The sequence below is a fragment of the Thamnophis sirtalis genome, unplaced genomic scaffold (genome assembly GCF_051295495.1).
Source record: "Thamnophis sirtalis isolate CommonGarterSnake01/CBP01778 unplaced genomic scaffold, rThaSir2_p1.2 scaffold_3, whole genome shotgun sequence".
Lineage (NCBI taxonomy): Eukaryota > Metazoa > Chordata > Lepidosauria > Squamata > Natricidae > Thamnophis > Thamnophis sirtalis.
This window is the reverse complement of record NW_028261383.1, coordinates 177,596,663-177,618,180: the sequence shown is the minus strand read 5'-3', so window position 1 is coordinate 177,618,180 and position 21,518 is coordinate 177,596,663. Positions and strand designations below refer to the sequence as shown.

At 41.2% G+C, this 21,518-nt stretch overlaps 1 protein-coding gene across 1 annotated transcript in view; it reads left to right on the top strand.

Moving 5' to 3' along the window:
* GABARAPL1 (GABA type A receptor associated protein like 1) overlaps positions 1 to 21,518 on the top strand; it is a 40,840-nt gene that overhangs the window by 16,920 nt on the left and 2,402 nt on the right. The window lies entirely within an intron of this gene.

Genomic DNA, 21,518 nt, shown 5'->3' with positions numbered 1-21,518 from the left:
CCCTCGGGAGTCGGGCGGCATACAAATTAAATAAACATTCAAACCTTCCCCCCCCCCCCCCACACACAAACACTTTTTAAAGCTTTTTTTTACTACTGGTTCAGGTGAACCTTAGCACTTTTTCCTACCGGTTCTAGCAAACCACTCAGAACCGGTAGCATTTCACACCTGATCCAGCCCATTGAAAGCGCTGGATAGCCCCCCCACCTGCCCGCATGCCCCATCCCACTGTCTTTGCTTGCCTATGGCCAAGATGACCGGGATGGGCCAGGCGGCCAGGCACGCAGTTCCCTTCCACCAATACAAAATCACACCATACCATATCTTTTTTCTTGGGATTTAAGTATAATGTGTTCAAAATTTTAGCTTCCACTGTATGCCCACCTATTCCTTGTGCCCTAATTTTTCATTGTCCAATTTTCAACCCTTTTAAGTATGAAGTTCAATGTGGTTCTGTGGCTCCAGAATCAACCACAAACATAATGACTTCATTCTCTGGTCCAACTTTCAAAGTTATTAGGTTCCTGGAAAATTGCCTGTTTTAAGTTCTGGGCTTTTTTATGGATTCTTAGAACAATAGATTTTTCTTGTTTTTCAGTTTTGCCTTTCCTGTTTTCCAATTCAATTATCTTTCCTATTATTTCATTTAGTTAATTTTCCCTGGCTAGCCATCTCCTCTTGCAGCTGTTTTTACAGCTTGTATTCTTTCTTTTCCCACTCTGAAGACCCAGATAATTTTTGCCTACATGCCTATCTTGCATCCTGCCTTTAGACCATCATTTCCTTCCTCCCCATTATGGCAAGGGTTTCTTTCCCCAACTCAATAAATTCTCACTGCACAATAAATTTGACTGTCTCTGAAGATTCATCATTTCAGTGCATACTTATCATTTATTAGTTATTTATTAAATTTTTATGCTACCTTCCTTACAAGGTGACTCTGGGCTGCTTATAAAATAAGTAAAAATTAGTTAAAAGAATAAAGCAGCACAAAATTAAAACAGGTATTTGCCTGATGTAACCCTGCCATGACATTCTCTGCACCAGAGGTGGGTTTCAATTTTTTTTACTACCGGTCCGGTGGGTGTGGCTAGGTGATGGGTCATGTGCCTAAGTGGGTGTGGCCAATTTGATGCCACTCACACACACTTAGTCACATGACAACCCTCCCCCATCATCAAGCTACGCTCACCGAAATGGTGGTGAACAATTTTGACAAGCGGGGGGCATCAGACCGGGGCTCTTTGCTGTCCCCCGGACCGTGCTGGGGGTGAGCCAAGTAGCTGCTCTTGGAAGTGGTGGCTGTGGCTGATGGGCTTGGCCCTGGGCTCTCGTTCTGTATGCCCAGGAAACGGAACCCAGGGAGGAAGATAATGGCCATTCATCTTTTGGAGGCAAAAGCGCCTTACACTCCCATCCGCAGTAGCAGTGCCTACCACTCTCCACCACCTTTGGAGGCAACTGCTCCTCTTGGTGGGACGGCCGTGCTCGCACACTCCTGGCCCGAAGCCTCGCAACCCCCCCCCCCCCCAAGTGCAGCTCACCTGTGCCGGGAGGCCTCCCTGCAGGCGCTTCTGCAGCCCAGGCACGGGCCTTCGAGCTGAGGCTTTGAGGCTCCTGGAGTGGCCCATGTGGCTCCAGCTGTGCCCGGGCTGGTGGAGTGCCTATCGCCAGGGAGACTGCCGGGACCACCAGGTGCCTTCCGGCGCATGTGAGCTGCGCTTGGCTGGGCGGGGCAGGGTCAAGAGGCTTTTGGCCCGGAGCGGGCGAACACGGCTGTCCCATCAAGAGGAGCTCTTGCCTCCGAAGGTGTAGGCGCTAGGCATCGGGACGTGGGCGTCTGCCTCACAAAAGTTGCTTGGCTCTATCCAGTAGCTAAAGTGCACTGTGGTGCATGGTTGGAGGCTGGCAGGGATCCAGTGGGGATCCAGTGGCAGCAGCAATGACAGTGGCGGCACTCGAGGTCAGGCCTTGGGAGGGGGCCATCCCTGCCCGGTTTGCAGCAGTGCTGAGAAAGGCGCAAGCCTAAAGGCGCCCTCGCTCCTTGCAAGCTGGGATCTCCTTGCACCCTCGACCGGGACCCGCTGGGTGCCAACAGTTTAACTGCTGAAACTGTCCTCTTTAAATATGGTGAAGCATTCTGTCTGGTTGGTAGGTTTAACTGCCATAATTAGTGATTCTTGCTTATCCAATATGGCTCCTGGGATTTTCAAAGTCATAAGATCTTCATCAAGCGTGAGTTGGATGATTTCCCCCCAGCCCAATCCAGCAGCCGTTTGCCTACCTGCCCGTCTGCTCGTGAGTTTCCTAGGATTCATGGCTTTCGGTTGGTTTTCCCACTGATTTTATTGGTTGAGCTGCAGGGAGTCTCAAGGGTGTCCTTGCCTCATGATCCAGCTCTTTGGTTCGTATATATTTATATATGTTCTTAAACATCTGAGAGCAATTCTGGGAAAAGCATGAAAAAACTGTTTCTAATATTTTAACATGTTCAAACTTGTACCTTGAAGTAGATTCCATGAATCCAAAGAGTAAGCTCTGAGTGAAAGGACTTCTGAAAGTATCTTATTGTGGGATCTGCTGAAGTTTACGTTCTAAATAAGGAAAATAGAAAAGGGGTTTTTTTTTCCCCAGCCTTGCATGCCTCATCTTGGACCCTATTCCAGAGCTTCCTGACAGGCACCAACTTTTCTTTTAATTTGAACAACTAACACTATTTTTTTTTTATATGCCTTATGCGTAGTTTCTTGTGATAGTTGCCAAAATGCACTCATCAAATTCTCTTGAGATTATCAGTAGGTGGGTTTATCCACATGCCCTGTGTGTGTGTGCCTGTGTGCATATTGTATGCATCCACAAGCCCCTTTGTGTGTGTGCATATTGTATGCATGTGTTGTTATATTAATATATTATGTACAATATAATCAAATTCAAAATAAAGAATAAAAAGGAAGGATAACATAAACCAATATCAGTAAAATGTTCTAATATTTCCTTTCTGCTTCCAAGTAAATCTTCTTGCATTCCTCTGCAATCTGTCCGCATTGGAGACCACGATTCTAATGATCTTTAGGCCAATGTTGTAACCTAGAAAACCCAACTTCCTGCAACTCCAGCTGAAATCTGAGGTTGAATTTAAAAGAAGATGGAAAATCTCATTCATTTTCAGTAATTTTTGCTTATGTTCAAAAGGAGAAAACCCAGTTAGCCAAATGGGAGGGGGGGGAGTTGGGGAGGAGGGTGGGATGACGTTGAATACGGTGCCAAAACCTTTTGTGTATCTTGCCTAAGGATGAAACAAATTCTTATAGGGAGCTGGCAGTTTTAACTGCTTAAACTGTATATTTGAAACAGGTATTTTCTTTTAAAAATATATTTATATATATATTCTTTAATCAGCATAAGTGCTTAATAAACAGTGTATTGTCTGAGTCAATTTGGTTGTACAAAACAACAACAACAACAACAACAACAAGAAAATCGAGAAATCCTGAAATATTGCTATCAGGCAGAAACAACAGCCAGGAGATTTCAAAAAAGAACGATGCAACTGTGGAAGGAACAACATCCAGAAAGTGACATAACTGAACAAAGATTAATGGATCAAAAGCGCTTCATCATCCGTAATAAAGTTTTCACACAAGCGGAAATGCAACTTCTAGAAATATTGGCTAAAAAGAAAACAACAAGTGATGATGAAGAAGCTGAAGAAATTGGGCCAACACCTGAACAAATTGAACAGCCAGTGGAAGAAACGGACGTACAGGACGAAGATCCCTCCTGCACAGCAACCTGAAAGGGTCAAGCTAAGAGATCTAGCAAAAGTGCTGAAAGAAAAAATTGAAAACCACCTCAAAGAAAATGTAGAAAGAAAAAGACTACCTATCAATTCGCGAAGGGCAGAGCAAACGAGGGAAAGATCTGTTAATTGCCGTGAACAACATTTTAACTTCCATCCCATCCAGCACACTACATGAAACCAACCAATATATAACTGCAGAACTAGGTTATAAAATGCCCAAAAAGAAACCCCACTGAAACACCAAAGTGGAAAATTTGACTTGAAAATAAAATTAAAAAACTAAGAGGGGATATCAGCAATCTGAACTTCTTGAAAGAATGAAAACTAAAAAACAAAAAGCTGAAAAATAGTTGAAACAAAAGATACAACCTGGAGGAAAAAACAATAACGGATATTATGGAAGAACTAAAACAACGTGCAATAGCAACAGCAAGGAAAATTGAAAGATACGAAGGACGAATAAAGCAATATCGTGAAGATGTCCAGTTCAGAAGAAACCAACACCTCTTCTACCGGTCCCTTGATGAAAATCGAATCCAAACTAATATTCACCCATGTAAAGAAAAAACTTTGAACTTTTGGAAAGAACTGTGGGAAAACCCAGTGGAACACAACAACACTGCCGCCTGGATCAAAGATATTCAACAACAAACAACACAAAACAAGATGGAAAATATTGTAATAAAAACTGACATGTTGGCAAAACAAGCAAAGAATGGCACGAACTGGAGTGCGCCTGGCCTGGATGAACTGCATGGATCCTGGCTGCACTGTCCAACATATTCATAATCCACACAGATTCAGAGTTTCAGTCACAAATTTTCTGTTATCTTCCAAGTGTCCAAAGTAAACAGTTTGCAGGCGTTCATTTCGCAAGTCAACAACAAGTCTGGTTTAGCAGTTCAGCTCCAGGCAAACCCAAACAATTCACTTCTCCCAAGGCAGTTAAAAGGACTTCTTACTCCCGGCACCAGATCCCACGAGTGGATGGCGCCCTTACTCTTATTTCTTCATTGTCACACAGATTCACTTCAAAAACTTTCCCGTTTTCAGAATGGCTAGGATTCACTTTTGAAAGTTTTCCACTACTAAAAAAATATCTTAAATACACTCTAAAAATCAGACAAAATGTTCACAAACAATCAGCCCAGGATCTCGGTCATTCAAATATCCATTTCTTGAAAATGCTCTCTTCTCGTTCCTTCGGATCTGTCAGCAGCTCATAAGCTTAGTTGCCACCATTCTTGAGGAGTGATTTAAAAAAACCACTTCCTCCCATTTAGAGTCTCATTTCAGAATAAGAATTAATTTCTAGGGCAAATTCCTCATTGGAAACTTGAAAATATCTCACCCGGATGAAGCACGGATCCATTTATCTTCTTCCTTGCTCTTTCATTGGACCCGTCACAGACTCAGTCAGGCCGGTGTAAGGGCCATCTTTTCCACCCACCAGTTTGAGGGTTTTTTCCAGATCGAACAAGGAATTTACTGGCTCCTTTTGATCAACGGAACTTCCCCACTTTTTGGACCACCTGGCAGGCAGAATTTGACAGCTTAACATAGAGCCCCATGAAAGCTTATCACGTTGCTGCAATGTCAGCCGCTTCCCCCTCTCCCTGAACAAAAAAGACGAGCTGGGAACTAAAGAGCAGAGAGAAACAAGAGCAACTAGATCAGCAAAGCCCATTTATAAGTGAAAAGTGGAAGAAGAAACAAATGTATTGTTGATTAATATAAGTGTACTAAATTCTCCTATGAAAAGGAGAAGAACTTTTACGAAATTGTAAAATAAATTAAATTAGATATAATTTGTTTGCAAGAAGTGCATATCAAAAGACAACATAGCAAATTCTTAGAATTACCCCAGAATTGGGAAATCATATTCCTCATTAGCACAACAAAAGAAAAAGTGTGGGAGGGGTTAGATATTAAAGAAACAATAAATGCTAAATAAATTTTTGCAGAAGATGGGAGAATATTGATGGTGGAAGTAACATTAAATTATAAACAGGTGCTCCTGAAAGCAATATATGCACCAAACAATAAAAAAGTATTTAATGGGAAGCTTTATCAGAAAATTGCAGAAATGAACCATGAAAACATTTGTGTAATATGAGATTTTAATCCAATTATACTGTAGATGTAACACTTGACTATAGAAGTAGTAAAACTAAGCGAAAAAGAAAGGAAAATTCTACCAAAGACTTTAAAAAATAATAATAATGGAAGAAATGTGCATTCAAGATGTATGGAGAGAAAGAAACTCTAAGAAAAACCAATGTGCATATTATTCAGACAGACACCAATCTTGGTCAATAATAGATGTGGCATGGATGTCACTTGAGTTAAGAACTAACATATAAGAAATAGAAATAGAATTGAATATATGGGCAGATCATAGTCCAGTTAGGAGGGATGGAAAGTGGAAAGGAGTGGAAAGGATATAAGAAAAAAAATGAGATGGATGTTGAATCTATATTAAAGGACAATGGATTTATACAAATAACTGAAAAAGAAATGAAGTTCTTTTTTAAAGAGACCTCACTGCAAAATGTGTGGGATACAGTCAAGGCGGACTTTCAAGGCTTAGTCATGACCTACACAGGAAGGAAAAAGAAAGAAAATGAAACAACATCAAAAGACTCTGGAAAAAGAGTATAAAAGATTAGAATCAGAGCTACAGAAAGAACCACACCAAAAAAAAAAAATTTAAAAATCAAATTGAATTAATAAAACATAAATTAAGTTTAATTGAAAAAGAATTGGCACAAAAAATTAAAAGTGTAAAACAAAATTTCTTTGAAAACACTAACAAACCAGGGAGTTGGCTGGCATATAAATTAAAAAGGGGGAAATAACAGAAACAGATACAAAGTCTGGTAAATGAGAAAGGGTATATGCTTCAGCACCAAAATGATAAAAAAGAAAATAATCCAGAACTATTATGAAAATGTGTACAATTAAGAAGAACTATCAGAGGATAAAATAAAACAATATTTGGAAGAAATATTGTTCTTCCAAATATTCAGGCTGCCTAAAGTGCCTGAAACGAAAAGATAACAATGTTTGAATTAACTGAAGTGATTAAGAGACAAAAGAACAATAAAATGCCAGGACCAGACAAACAGGACCATCAATGCTGGAAGTATATAATGAAGTCTTGTTAGAAGCTAAGATACCAAAATCCTGGATGGAAGCAAATATTACACTTATACCAAAGGAAGATGCAGATTTATTGCAAATTAAAAATTATAGACCAATCTCACTTCTAAATGTGGACTATAAAATTTATGTGTCAATAATAGCTGAAAGATTAAAGATTTTTTTTTCATTTTTTTTTGTTATAAATTTTAAATTTACGATCCCACAATACAGTCAAATCAATAACTTGTCAAAGTTCCAAATCCACTCAGTAAAATTATCCTGTTTTCTCTGTGTCTTTCCCTTTTGTTATTTTAAATATCTCCAATTCCAAGTATATTAGCCACAATCTTCTTGGGCAATCACCATTTCCCCCCTCCCTTCGTATTCTAAATGTCACTGTTTTTAATCTCTGGACAAATATTTTAAGCTCCAAATTTAAATTTTCTTTACCCTTGGGTCGGCCAGCCTTTCTCCTGGTCCCAATACTCCGTCTGATCACCGCTCCTGCTCCAAGCTTGTAGGGATGGTTTAAGCCCTCCGGAGCCTTCAGGGAAGCCTCCGGAAGGCCCCCAAAGGCTCCGGAGGACTAAAAATGGCCCTACGAGCAAACTGGAAGTCAGTTCCTGAAGTTCCGGTTTGCCCATAGGGCCGGTTTCTAGCGCTCCGGAGGCTTCAGGGAAGCTCCTGAAGCCTCTGGGGGGGGGGCCTGGGGGGGGGGAACGGGGAGGCTGTTTTTGCCCTCCTATAAAGCCTTTGGAGTCTGGGGAGGGTGAAAAAAGAATGCAAAAAATGGGGGGAGCGCTTGTCATGTACGCATGCCCGCTGGGGGTCACACATTGCATTATGGGTGTGGCACGCCCATGCACGACCCCCCTGCGCTCCCTCTGCTTTTGACACGTGAGCCAAAAAGGTTCGCCATCGCTGATATAGGTCATTGCTTTATCCTGCTGCCTCTGCTCTGCAGCTGCCAAATGGTCCCTGGGTTGGATTAACAACAATATCCCAGAGCTCCTTTGCCTTCAGGAAACATTCCATCTTTGCAGCCCAATTAATATATTTCTTCTGTCCCAAACAAGGCAGGGAACTCTCCTTAAATTCAACAGCCATCCTGCAAACTTTCTCCCCCTTGTTTCTCACACGGGGAGTCTTTCAGCTTAATTACAATTCAGTCTTTCTGTCTGCTCTGGGCCCATAACCTGTCAGAGTTTGTTGCAAAAATCAAATCCAGAAAGCACACACAGGTGACTGGTTCAGCTGGATTCATTAGCTTCTTTACACACACGATAACACCTGAGTAAATGTAGAATACCAATATTAGACGGCCACATGTCCCGTGAACTAAAAGTCCAGCCAAGGATCCACGGGGTCTCTGTCCCCGGCCCTTTCAGAATCAAGTCTATTTATAATCCATAGGGTCAGTCCATGAAATCAGTCTATTAAGAACACAGAGGGATTCCTTAGAGTCTACATTTCTTTCTTTGTCTTCTGTCAGTTTATGTTTGTAATCCAAAAGGTCTACCAGATTCCCCAATATTCAAAGTCTGGTAAACCAAGATATTTGGCATTCAAAAAGCCATTTCGCTTATTCTAGAAAACAAGTCCAAGTTGTTTCACTCTCCCAAAAGTATTTATAATCCACAAGGTTCAAAGCGTTTCAGTATATTCACTGTTTGTCTCCAAAGACCAAGCAAAACAACTTGAAGCTGTTATTTTGTTCTTCTCTCTCAGTCTTCTTGCTATCTGTTACAGTCAAAATATTGTGCCTTGCTCTTGTTTGTCAATTTTTCTTCACATGTAATATCTTCTCTAGCCAGTAGGTGTCACCCTTGCTCTTTCCTTCTGCTTTCACCACAAACTTTATAAATCCAAAAGTTTATTCCACAAGAATTCATCTGCGCAGAATAACAGAACAAAGAGGAAAAAAATGTTTTAAAATTTTAGAATAACCAGTCCAATCTTAACTTTTACTTTAGATTTTAACTTCCCATTCATGTTTTTTTCTTCTTCTGTTTTGGTTCTGTCTTGGCTCAAAATCTCACTCACTGCTGAGTAGAATCAGCAGAGCTCCACTAACTCACGTCTGTATCACAGCCATGTCAACCGGAAGTCCCAAAACAGACATTTTTCTAAGTTGATTCTCACCAAATCACTACTTTCATTCTCTGAATGGTCCAATTTTTCAGTACTCTGTTTGTCATTCATCTAACCTAACAGAACAATTTTTCCTCAATCATATGAATTTGTAATGTGCGATTTTTCCAAAATTCATCTCTACTACATTCTATCTCTATTACCATTTTATAGATAAGAATACATACTTGCCATAAACTATGAATTTCTATTTTCAGCATATGCAGAAAAATCTATGCGTAGTTCTTGACTTATAACCATCCATTTAGTGGCTGTTCAAAGTTACAGTGGCACTGAAAAATTAATTTACAACTGGTCCTTAACACTTACAGTCAGTCAGCATCCCCCACAGGGAGGTGATCAAAATTTGGGTGCTTAGCAACTAGCATTTATTTATAATAAGTGTAATGTTCCAGGATTATATATTCCCAATTTGCAGCATTTCCAGCTGATATCTGGCAAGCAAAGTCAACGGTGGAGGCTGCGTTCACTTCACAACTACTGTGAGATTCACTGAAGAAGTACAGTCAGAATATTGTACAGAAGTACAATCACAATATTATTTAAACATACAAACTAATTTTATTCATATTCTTTACATTTGTCCAATCTATATGATTCCACTATTAATACACCTGTTTATACCAGTATTAAAATATGTTCTTTCATCATTTTATTAGTCATTATTCCACTTTATTATTCCCCTGCAAATCATAATGTACTCAATAGTATCATCATTCAGTCTCTAATTTTCCCATTTATAATACTTTGTTCTTATTCATATTTCCCTCTTCAAATTTATTTATATTAAAATACTATCCTTCATTATTTCATTATTCAAAATTTCAGTATATTATTCTAATGCCAATCACAATATTATTTAAACATCCAAAATAACTATTAATATTCTTTGCTTTCACCCAATCTTTATAATTTTAGTATTAATACACATTTATATTAAATATGTTCTTTTCATTATTTAATTGCTCAATGTTTACCAATCACAATATTGTTTAAGCTTGCCTGTTCTAATTTCTCCTTATGCCACCATTATTAAAAAGTGTGTGGGGGGGAGAGAAAAAATGATTTTTTTATTTCTTCGCTTTCCTTTCTTCTTTTTCCTATCAGCCTTCTATCCACATCTCTTGCCCGCATCAATACTTTAATTCTTATTCTTTTTTAACCTGCTTCCCGTATTCTTCTCTTAAACCTTTATCTCTTTCTGTCTCTGTGTCTGCATGCTGCCCAGTCAATCTAACTAATTAGGTGTTTCTCCCACCCTTTCCCAGTGTCCCAGTGGCTTTGAAGGTATCAGCTCCAACACCCGTCTCCCTTCCAAAAGAGTCTTCTCTCTTCAGATATCTTAAAATACTTTCCCCCCCCCCGGTTTAATGTTCATCAAACATTATTAATTTTATTAATGATGCCTCATTATCTTCTTCCCGCTGATTCCTCAATTCTGTCTTTCCCTCCACTCTAGTGATGGCTAACCTTTTTATTGTCCCTTGCCAAAAGCACACAGGCACACGCATGACAGCATGCCCACATGACAGCATGCCTGTGTGCCCAAACTCATAATGCAATACATGTGCAACCTCCCTGCACGCCCCACATGACCCCACATGCTCTCTCCACGCATATGTGGGCAACCCCTCCTGGGGGAAACCCCATTTTTTTGCCTAGTAGGTCTCCCTGCAGCCTCCTGGGAGCAAAAATGGGCCATGGGGGGCAGCACCCCAACACTCCTCTCACACACACCCGACCATGCATGCATAACCCCACCCACCCCCACGCATGTGTGTGCATCTCCAGCAGGCCCCCTGGGCCCCAAGGCAGAGACCCCCAAACCAACTGGCTGGCAGGAGGCACATGGAGGGTGGAGCTGAGCTGGGGGTGATGACTTGTGTGCCCACAGAGAGGGCTCTGCATGCCACCTGTAGCACCTGTAGCCCATAGGTTTTCCATCACAGCTCCATTCCTTCTACCAGCTCCTTCCCTTCCTGGGCATCTCGTTCATTATTAATTGTCCTTTGTATGATGTTTTCCAATTTTTGATCTATGCCATCCATTAAATCCATCATCACCTTATGCTTTTTATGGATAATATCCTTTATGCTTTGAAACATCAAATCCGTCCCAATCAAAGTTCCACTCGTTTGCTCCTTCTCTTGAATCTTATCTTGTTTTAGTAAATTCCACTTTTAGTCAATAGCCCAAGAACCATTTATTCCAACCTGAGGTTACTCTTCAAAGTCCACTGATCACAGTTCTTTACGTTTCATAAATAGTCAAATCCATTTATATAGTCCAGGGAGTTTATCCAAGCCTCTTTGAATCACCTTTCTAAATAGCTTAGGGGGTCACTTTAATTAAATCTCTTCCTTGTTCTCACATTTGTATCTTTCAATTTAGATTGGTTTTTTTTGTTTCCTAATACAATTTGATAGCTAATTAGTAACATTGATTATCACTAAATGTTGCAGCTTTTTATTCTTGATGAATGTATTTTATTTTTCTTTATGTACACTGAGAGCACATACACCAAAGACAAATTCCTTGTGTGTGCAAAATCACACTTGGCCAATAAAGAAATCTGTGTCAAGGTTCCAAGAAGTACCCCAAAGTAAATAAAACTCTGAGGCTTGTGTTCCCTCAAAGTTCCACTTCATGTTGGCACCTCTGGGAATACCCGAATCTGAAAGCTTCCAGGTTGAAGGTTCAAGACCCCACCCCAGCACCCACAAGTCTATCACATGGTCCAATCCGTCACTGCCACAAAGACAGGCTCCTCCCATCCACATCCGCCCAGGTGCAGACCCAGTCGCAGGTTTCAGCAAGCTACAGTGGAAAACTGGGTATATTTTCCCTAGAATTCGAGGCAGGTTGAGCTGAACTGAAACTGGGTTAATTATTCTTACTATTGGGAAGAGACCTGAAAATTTAGGTCCTAATTTCTTGCTAGGCATTCTCAACCGTATGTACTTGGTAGATAGGAAAACTTATCTCCCACACGGAAAGGGGGTCGAAGCAAGCGGCGCTTTTCTGCTTGCTTTCTATATTCTTCTGCCGCATGTGCTAATGCCTTTTTTTGGTGCTTCTCCCACCTCCTTTTGAGGGAGTCCATCCATTCAGTCAAAGACATTGAGGAGGGGGCTCCCTGGGCAGCTCAGGCGTGGGAACAAATTCCATGGAACTGGTAACTTGGAAAGGAATTGATCCAGTGCTGCTATGGACAGCACTGTTATACACCACTTTGGTCAACAGGAGCAAGGCTGACCAGTTGTCCTGTGGGTAATCCACATAATAATGGACGTATTCTTCGGCCTTTGCATTTGTCTCTTCCGCTGCTACATTCGTGTTCGGATGGAAGGCCGAGTTGAGTCCTTCCATGGGCCCAATGGACCTCAGGATCTCTTAACCAGAACTTTGTGAACCGGACTCCTCAGTCAGAGATGATTCCCCGGGGAGCACCTCGCAGGCGGTAGAGGTGCTTGGCAAACATCTTCACTAGCTTCTTCACTGATGGCAACCCTGAGCAAGCGATAAAGTGGGCTTGCTTGGAAAACAAGTCAATGACTGTCCAAATTACTGTGTTCCCATGATTTTCTGGGAGCTCCACGGTGAAATCCATTGCGATTTCTTCCCAGGGTCATCTGGGACTGGCAGGGGTCCAGGGGGGGCTTGCCTGGCCTTATTTTCATGGCTGCATAAGTGGCGCAGCTCTTCATGTACTCCTCCGCTTCTGCTTTCATCTCAGGTCACCAGAATTGCCTACTGGCAAGATGGAGAGTCTTTAAGAATCCAAAGAATCCTAGCTTTGCATCATGGCTACACACTGTAACACTTCTAGCCTCAAGCTGGCAGAGACGTATATTTTGGATCCTTTCCAGGCTAGTCCATCTCTCGTCGTTAGGACGTCTTTGTCTCTGCACCTCTTCACCTGACCGGAAGTGGGTGGGTGGAAATGCCAGTGTGGCAGTGGAAGATTGGACCATGTGATGGACTTGGGGGTGTGGAGGCAAGATCATGAACTTTCAACTGGGTGGGAAACCCCGGAAGCTTTCAGATTCGGGTTTCCACAGATTGTACCAGTATGTCTCTCTTATTAAATTGGAACTTTGATGAAAGCTATGTCTTGGACTCTGATTTAATTGATATTTGTAACGCTGACATTCAGCTCCAGCACATATGCGTGCACCAGTCAGTTGATTTCTAGCCTTCTGGAGAGCCGGGGTTGTTTTGGGCCTCCCGAGGCTTCAGGAAAGCCTCCAGAGCCTGGGGAAGATGAAAAACGGGCCCAAAGGGCCAACTGGAAGTTCAGAAATGATCCATTTCTGGCTTCGGGGGGTGGGGTGCATGGGGGGCATTTTCACCCTCTTCAGGCTCCAGAAAAGCCTTGGAGCCTTGGAGGTGGGGGCGAAAAAAATGCCCAACGGGCCAATCACAAGTTTGGAAACAGATCGTTTCCTAACTTCAGGTTGGTTTGTTGGGCCTGTTTTTCACCCTCCTTGGGCTGCGGAGGATTTCCTGAAGCCTGGGGAGGGCAAAAACGGCCTCCCCCACACCCATGGAAGCCAGAAATGGATTATTTGCATCTTCTGGTAGGCCCATTGGGCCTGCTTTTCTCCCTCCCCAGGCTCCGGAGGCCTTCCTGGAGCCTGGGAAGGGCAAACCCCTCCCCCTGTATGGAGGGGAGGGATTTGTGCATGCACACACAGGGGGTCATGCACGCATGCATGAGGTTGTGCCAAGGTCCACCTGGGCGGCTCGGTGCCATGGGCATGGGTCACTCCACTAATGAACTGCCTGAATTGGTCTTCGCCACTCATTGGTCAAAGCTAATCCCGCACACGCCAGTGGTTCCAACAGCATCTCCTGAGGGGAGGTGAATCCCGTGGCTTCGCTTTGCCGGGTCCAGTTGCAAGGTTCACCCAGGAGCCGGTTCTTTGGTCTGGCTCCCAGCTGGCATTGCTTTTCAGTGGCCTCCTCAGCTTCCACCATGGCTTGGGAAGGAGAGTAGATGTTCTTGACATAAATTGAGTCGTCACTTATGGCTTCCCCTGTGGGTTTCTTCTCTTCCTCCATCTTCCCTCAGTCTTCGTGCCCCCTCAGTTTTGTGTCAACGCTGGGGCTCAGGACCCCGGACAGCACCCCGAGGTTCGAGGTAGCTGGTAAAGTATTTTAGTGGAGATTCGGGTTCATCACAGTGTTCCAAGAAATGCCCCTAATGAAATAAAACTCTGAGGCTTGCATTTCCTCAAAGCTCCACTTTATTAGAGATGTCATGTTGGCACAAATGTTGGAAAACCTGAATCTGAAAGCTTCCAGGTTTTCCCACCCAATTGAAAGTTCAAGACCCTGACCCAGTACCCACAAGTCTAGCATATGGTCCAATCCTTCATTGCCATGAAGAAAGGCTACACATCACCCAACTCTGTAAAATTCCCCTCTCATTTTCCCACAGTAGAAAGTATGGCGGGCCTGAATTCCGAAAGGGAAAAGATGGCTTCCAGGTCTGACATTCTATTCTATTCTCACATTTAAATCTCCAGGGCTCATATTGTAGATGCATATAGTCTAGTAAATATTTTCACAGTCCTTTAAATGGGTATTCCCAGGCTTGTATATTTCCCTTCATCAGCAGGTGGCGCTCTTGGGTTAATTTTCACTATTACTAAAAATCTGATTTTAATTATTTTAAATTATAATTCAATTATAGAACCAGTGTTAATTTTTAAAGGGGTTTTTTTCCCTCCTCCTCCTCTCTCTTTAATCCTTTCCTTCCAGTCTGGTGATTTTCTCAAAGTATTTGATTGCCACTTTCAATAGTTCTGAATAAATCCTAGATTCCTCTTTTGGGGTTAACTTTTAGGTTAAAAAAAATCCTCTCACCCACTTCCACACTGTTCACCAAAATCCGCTCCAGCTCCAGCTTAGGTGGTCATCGACTGTCCCAGCTTCATGGCAGCCATATTAGGCTGTCTTTTCTCCTCATTGTGGCTGAGAGGTAAAGTAATCCTCTGGTCAAGCAAGAGATGTGCAACTCTCTGAGACATTGTAGGATGTCCCTCTTTGATTCACCGCCCCTCCAAGGTGGCTTTGGCTCCTTTCAGAGCCCACCAATGGGGAGAACTCAGCACAGGAGCGCAGAGACCGGCTCTCCATATTTTGATTTCGTTGTGATGTCAGACGGAAATCCCATGACATCAATTCTTGAGTTTTGACACTTGGTTTACCCCTTTCACAATGAAATTTCATTTCCAGAAATATATTTATCAACTCCATAAAATTAGGTAAACTTTTATTCTTCATCTTTTTCCTGCTTGTGAGTTTAACAAATTCACAACATACTTTTTAAAAATTTTGTTTATTATTTCACACTTTGCCTTTTATATCTCTTCTAATCCAAGCTGTAGTGTCCATATGTTCCCTTTACAATGAGCTATACATATATGTTAGTTTCCACTATTTATCATAATGTTTGTCAACCAAGGCTTTCCAAATAACAGGGGAAATAATGGACAGGGTCAATAAAAATGGACTCAAATGTCTATACACCAATGCACAGAATATGAGGAATAAACTGGGTGAATTAGAAATTCAAGTAAATGAGGGCAGATACGATATTGTTGCCATTACAGAAACTTGGTGGGATGAAACCCACAAATGGAACATACAAGCTAGAAGGATTTAAATTATTTAAAAGAAATAGACCAAATAAAAGAGGAGGCGGAGTTGCACTATATATAAGAAATAACTACATCTCTACAGAAATAGAGCACAGCAATGATGAGAATTATCTTGAATGCATTTGGGTCAATATTAAAGGTTGGGGGGGGGGAGGGAATGACATTGCCATAGGTCTATACTACAGGCCACCCAACCAAGCAGAGGAAGTAGATGAACTTTCTGTTAGTCAGATATGCAGGAAGCACACCACAATAGTAATGGGAGATTTTAACTACCCTGACATCAACTGGGAAACAAACTCTGCACCAAGTGGAAGATCCAACAGGTTCCTAACGAATCTAGCAGACAACTTTGTTTTTCAAAAAGTAGAGAAGGGAACAAGGGGATCAGCCATATTGGACTTAATTCTCACTAACAGAGAGGAAATGATAGAGGGTGTTGAAGCCATAGGAACCCTGGGGGCAAGTGACCATGCAATTTTGGAATTCAACATTATGCAAACACAAGTAGTAGAACAAAGTCAAACTAGAATCTTGGACTTTAAGAGAGCTAATTTCAATAAACTTAGAGAGAGCTTGGGAAGAATTCCATGGATGAGAATCCTAAAGGGGAAAACAACTCAAGAAGCTTGGGAAATTTTAAAAAATGAGATTATAAAAACCCAGTCTAGCACAATACCAATGAAGAAGAAAAATAACAGCTCCCAAAAGAAACCAGCATGGCTGCATAAAGAACTCTCTGACAAATTGAAAGACAAAAAAGGTAAGTATAAAAAGTGGAAAGAAGGGGACATAACTAAGGCAGAATATCAGGAAATAGCCCGAGCCTGTAAAGATGAAGTAAGGAAAGCTAAGGCTCACAATAAAGAAAGGCTTGCCACAAAAGTAAAAAATAACAAAAAAAAACAGCTTCTTTCAACATGTTAAAAACAAGAAAAAGGTTAAGGAAACAATTGGTCCATTGCTGGGAGAAAGTGGCAAGAAGATGACAAGCAACAGGGAGAAAGCAGAACTATTTAACTCACGTTTTGCATCTGTCTTTACACAAAGGGATAAAACAGTCCAACCTATCAAAAACAGCACCACAAAAATCAGATTACGAATACAAATTGAAATAGGGAAGAAAATGGCAAGCGAGCACCTGTCTACCCTAGACGAGTTCAAGTCACCAGGACCGGATGGATTACACCCCAGGGTTCTGAAGGAACTGGCAGATGAGATCTCAGAATCATTGAACTATATCTTTCAGAGATCCTGGAGCATCAGGGAACTGCCAGAGGACTGGAAAAGAGCTGATGTGGTTCCCATATTCCAAAAACGAAAAAAATAGATCCAGGAAACTATAGACCTATCAGCCTGACCTCAATACCAGGAAAGATCCTGGAAAAAGATAATCAAGAAACGAATTAGCGAACACATAGAAGTAAACAAAGTAATAGCCAAAAGCCAACATGGGTTTGTCAAAAACAGATCATGCCAGACTAATCTTGTTGCGTTTTTTGACAAAGTGACAAAATTAGTGAACCAGAGGAATGCCATCGATATAGTTTATTTGGACTTCAGTAGGGCATTTGATAAGGTAGACTATAACCTACTACTAGATAAAGTAGAAGAATGTGGGTTAGACAGCATCACCATCAGATGGATTTGTAACTGGCTGACCAACCACACTCAACGTGTAGCCCTCAATGGAACTGCATCTTCATGGAGGGAAGTATGCAGTGGGGGACCCCAAGGCTCTGTTTTAGGCCCAGTACCCTTCAACATCATCAATGATTTGGATGAGGGAATAAATGGGGAACTCATCAAATTTGCAATGACACCAAGCTGGCAGGAATAGCCAACAGTCCAGAAGACAAGCTTAAGATACAGAAGGATCTTGACAAACTTGAACATTGGACACTACCTAACAAAATGAAATTCAACGGTGAAAAGAGTAGGGTTCTACATTTAGGCAAGAATAACGAAATGCAGAGTTACAGTATAGGTGGTACCTTGCTCAATAGTAGTAACTGTAAAAGGGATCTTGGAGTCCTAGTGGACAACCATTTAAATATGAGCCAGCAGTGTGCAGCAGCTGCCAAAAAAGCCAACACAGTTCTAGGCTACGTAAACAGAGGGATAGAATCAAGATCACGTGAAGTGTTAATACCAGTTTATAATGCCTTGGTAAGGCCACACTTGGAATACTGCATTCAGTTTTGGTCGCCACGATGTAAAAAAGATGTGGAGACTGGAAAGAGTGCAGAGCAGAGCAACAAAGATGATTAGGGGACTGGAGTCTAAAACATATGAAGAACGGTTGCAGGAACTGGGTATGTCTAGTTTAATGAAAAGAAGGATTAGGGGAGACATGATAGCAGTGCTCCAATATCTCAGGGGTTGCCACAAAGAAGGGGGAGTCAAACTATTATCCAAAGCACTTGAAGGTAGAAGCAATGGGTGGAAACTAATCAAGGAGAGAAGCAACTGAGGAGAAATTTCCTGACAATTAGAACAATTAATCAGTGGAACAGCTTGCCTCCAGAAGTTGTGAATGCCCCAACACTGGAAGTCTTTAAGAAGGTGTTGGATAGCCATTTGTCTGAAACGGTATAGGATTTCCTGCCTAGGCAGGGAGTTGGACTAGAAGACCTCCAGGTTTCCTTCCAACTCTACTATTGTATTTGTATTTGTAATTTGGGTTCTCTTCTGGTTTCACAGTAGTTGAATGAAATTTAAGGTGGACCAGAACCTCAAAATAAGACTTGTATAACTAACTGCAATTTTGGAGATGGACATTAAGGAAGAACAAAAGACCAAGATGGCTCCCGTCGTTCTTCTCCACAGCAGCTGAAGTAGATAAATTTAAGGTGGATCAGAACTCTGAAATAAGAACTGTATAACTAACTGTAAGTTTGGAACTGGACATCACGGACAACTGGGAATTTGAAGAACTATGTGGAATTATAAAAATATGCATAAATCATTAAAATCAAGCCTAAATAGAATTCTGAATCCACAGAAGCAGATATCTAAAGAAGAATCCAAAGAAGAAGGGGGGGCAAGACAATGAAGGGACAGAAATGGATGGAAATAAAAAGCAGACAAAAGAGGTTGAGGTTGTTAGTGGCATAAGGAAAATTGAAGGAGGTTTTGCCCCAACAAAGATAAAATATCCTCTTGATGGTGACCTGGGGAAAATTGAAGAGAGTGGATGTATCAAAACAAAGAAAAGGGAGAAGACAGGAACAGAGAAGTGGGACAAAAGACTTACTAGGAAAAACCAGACAACTAGAAACTGTTATATGGGAAAATATAAAGCTAAGGTAAGGTTTTATTCCTAAATATGACAATAAAATTGAGTTGCTAATTGGTTGAATATAATAATGGAAAGATAATTAAAGGTTAATATATATGGAATATGGATAAATATGAAGCTGATATGGGGAGGTTGCAAAGCAGAGGTTTGTGATCCACTTTTATACATGATAATTAAATTGAGTTGCAAATTGACTGAATATGACAATAGAAGGACAGCTAAGCATGGGTCAAAATATATGAAACATGGACGTAAATAGAACTTTTAAGATGATGAATAAAGTGAGATGTTTACCACTTCTTATTCTATATAATAGATTAAGGGAAGTGTAACGAACATTGAACAGCGAGGATTGCCTTTTATAGACAATTAAGGGTAATCTATTCTATGGAAAAATGGAGAGGGAACAGGAATATACCTACAATGGGAAACTATTGAGATAAAAAGACAGAATCACTAACAGAGAGGATGTAAGGATGTATAATTATATAAAGATAATGATGAGAATAGCGGGGAATGGTAACCAAGTCTACATCTCAGCCAAAATTAGGCTGGGAGGGGAGGGTTTTAAAAGCACTATATATATGTATACTTTTCTTGTTTTTTTTAAAAGGAGGAGAATACATGTTAAAATTAAATATCTATATTGAAAAGGAATCATAAATATAATCAACATAAAATGGAGCTCGCTCAGAAGCTGAAATACGCCAAGTAAATAAAATGAAGAGTGGAAAATAGAGCTAAGGGAAGAAGAGAGGGATAGGAGAGAGGGCAAGGGGGGGAAGAGGAGGAGAGAAATGAGGAGTGGAAAGGGGAGAGAGGAGAAGGAGAGAGGAAAGAAAGGTAGGGAACGGAGGAGAAAGGGAGAAGAAAGTAATGGATAAAAGGTACAAATATGGTGTATGGTATAATTGTTTTGGGGAGTTGTTGGTAAGATGAATTGATGTAAACATTTAATAATACAATATGATGTTGGCTATGTAATAGTATACATGTGATTAGATGTTATGAAAAAATAAAAAACTTTATAACAAAAAAGGAATACAAGTCAAAGTAGACAAGAAAATTCCTCTCCACACTGTAAGTTCAGATCACCAGGATCAGATGGATCACATCCACCTGAAGGAGCTGACAGACAATCACTGAACCAGATCTTTCAAAGATTCTGAAGAACTGGGGAGCTTTCAGAGGATTCAAAAAAAGTGGGGGGGGGGGAATGGATTTAAGAAAGTACAAACCAATTAGCCTGACTTCAACATCTGGGAAAATCCTGGAAAAGATAAGCAACGAATCTCTAAGCACCAAGAAACAAGCAAAACTTAATAGAAGCCAACATGAGGTTGTCAAAACTGATCATGCCAGGCAAACTTTGTTGCATAGTTTGACAAAGTGACTAAATTAGTGGACCAGCAAAATACTGTGGACATGGTATGCTTGGACTTCAATGAGGCATTTGGCAAAGTAGACCACAACCAATTTGGTAAGATAGAAAAATGTGAGGTAGACAGATGCATTTGTAATTGGCTGACCGACCGGACTCAACATGTACTCCTTAATGGAGTTAAAACTGCAGGGAGGAAAACATGCAGCGAGGTACCCCAACATTCTGTCCTAGGCCCAATATTCCTCAACATCTTCATAAATGATTTATATATGATGGGATGGGAGGGAAACTCATCAAATCTCCAGATGACACCAAGTTGGGGGAAATAGCCAACACTTTAGAAGATAAGAGCGATCTCCCCGTGGAGATTCGTACCCTCACCACCGTCCAGACCTTCCGCACAGCCCTTAAGACCTGGCTAGCCCGTCAGGCCTGGGGATAAAGATAATCTGTCCCCACCCGAATGATGAATGAATGTTGCTTAGTATTTTACTCTTATGTACTATTTTGTGTCTATTGTCTGTACCCTCCCTTCCCCATTTTATGTAAGCTGCCCTGAGTCCCCGCGGGGAAAAGGGCGGCCTATAAATATTAATAAAATCACAAATCACAAAAATAAGCTCAAGATCCATAAAGATCTTGACAGACTTTGAACACTGGGCTCGATCTAACAAAATGAAATTCAGTGGTGGTTTTACACGAGGGTGAGAAAAACAAAATGCATGAATAGGTAGTGCCTAACTCAACAGCAGTAATTATAGGAGAGATCTAAAAATCCTAATGGACAGTAACCAGAGTATGGGCCAGCAAGGTGCTGCAGCTGTTAAAAAAAGGCCAATACAGCAAGAGAGGATATCAAGATCACGAAGTGTTATTACTGCTTTATACTGCACTGGTAAGACCACACTTGGAATCCTGAGTCCAGTTTTGGTCAACGGGATAAAAAAAGATGCTGAGACTGTAGAATGGGAGCAGAGAAGAGCAACCTAAATGATGAGGGGCTGCAGGGGCTAAAATGTACAGTGAATAGTTTTGGGAATTGTCTAGTCTAACAAAGGGAAGGAATAG